A 1,519-nucleotide genomic window follows, 5' to 3' on the forward strand; every position below is an offset into this window, starting at 1 on the left:
TTATCATTGTTTCTCTTTGAATTCAATTTTAGAAATATGTTCTAGGTTATCTCATATTAATTTGTTTAATATTAGATCTACATGAAAATAAATAAAGATTCTGCATGAGTTTCCTAACACTTAACACTATCCTCTTCTCGAAGTTGCTAGATCTCAGATGGTTTGTGTTGGTTGGTGCTATTAGTAGCACTTGGACCAGTCCAAGTGTGAGATTTTTTCGCGGTTTCTTTGAGATATTCAAGAACATCATTTGGCTCTTTTTCGAGGAATTCACCATTGCATAGCATTTCTACAAACTGGCGCTCACGACTTGTGACACCTTCATAGAAGTAACTGACCAAACGCCAGTTATCATAGCCATGGTGCGGGCACTGATTCAATAGATCATTGAATCTTTCCAAGGCTTGATAGAATGTTTCATTGCCCTTTTGGGAAAATGTGGAAATCTGTCATTTTAGACTGTTGGTCTTATGGCTAGGGAAATGTTTCAGAAAGAAGGATGTGGTCATTTCCTCCCATGTTCCAATAGACCTAGGTCTCAAAGAGTATAACCAGCTTTTGGCTGTGTCCTTCAAGGAGAAAGGGAAGAATTTCAGTCGCAAAGAATCGGCATTTTCGGCTTGGTTATAGAACGTGGCTACTACCTCCTCGAATTCTCTAATATGCATGTATGGGCTCTTATTTTCCATTCAATGAAATGTGGGCAAGAGTTGAATCATGCTAGGTTTAAATTCTAATGCGTGCATATTAGGAGGGAAAATAATGCATGAAGGCGCGGAAGTGCGAGTAGGATGGAGGTAGTCATTGAGAGTTCTTGGTTGGATTTCACCATTGCGAGCCATTGTGAATGGATTATTATCAACTAAAGTTTGTGGAGAAGCAGGATTGGTGGAAGGAGTGGCAGATGAATTGATAGAAGTGTCACTGGAAGTTTCGTGATGATTCATCCACTCTCAGAAATCAGAATTAGATTTATTTTATGTTTTCATTTTTGATTTTTCGTTAAACTTATTCCTAGGTAGATTTGGAGGTTTTGGGGTGATCTCCAGTGCCTTACTAGAACTCCCCGAGGTTACTAAGTAAGTATGGTGGATCACAAGGTAAACCTTTTCGACCAAACAACCTTTAAGGAGAGTGAAATTGCTTATTTTGACAGAACAAGCTTGGTTTTCTTATAGTAATAAGTTCAACAATGTAATAGTGCAAATGTATATGCTCGAAATGTTCCCAGGCTGATTGGGAAGGTTGTTAAGGTACCGCTTTAGACCCACACTTTCCTAGATAGAACTCCCCAAGGTTCCCAGGTAAGTGTGGGGGGTAACGCTATCACAAACCTTATTTAACAACCAATCTTCTAGACAAAACAATATCGGTTTCTACCATTTGTAATATTACACAATTGTTCCCAATACTAAGCATTTTATGATTGAAATTTTATGAACAATTTTATGCAATTTTATGTGTGTTTTTTTTTTTTGGAAAACCTAAATTCTAAGGAAAACTAAGGCAAAGAAAAAGA

The 1,519-nt window shown here is 37.5% G+C and overlaps 1 non-coding gene across 1 annotated transcript; it reads left to right on the forward strand.

Annotated features, from left to right (window-relative positions):
- The first annotated feature begins 354 nt into the window (after positions 1-354).
- On the forward strand, positions 355-461 carry LOC133813039 (small nucleolar RNA R71). The gene has a single exon (XR_009884086.1). It is a non-coding gene; the product is annotated as a small nucleolar RNA R71 (small nucleolar RNA).
- Positions 462-1,519: the final 1,058 nt, after the last annotated feature.

Source organism: Humulus lupulus, chromosome 1, assembly GCF_963169125.1.
Source record: "Humulus lupulus chromosome 1, drHumLupu1.1, whole genome shotgun sequence".
Lineage (NCBI taxonomy): Eukaryota > Viridiplantae > Streptophyta > Magnoliopsida > Rosales > Cannabaceae > Humulus > Humulus lupulus.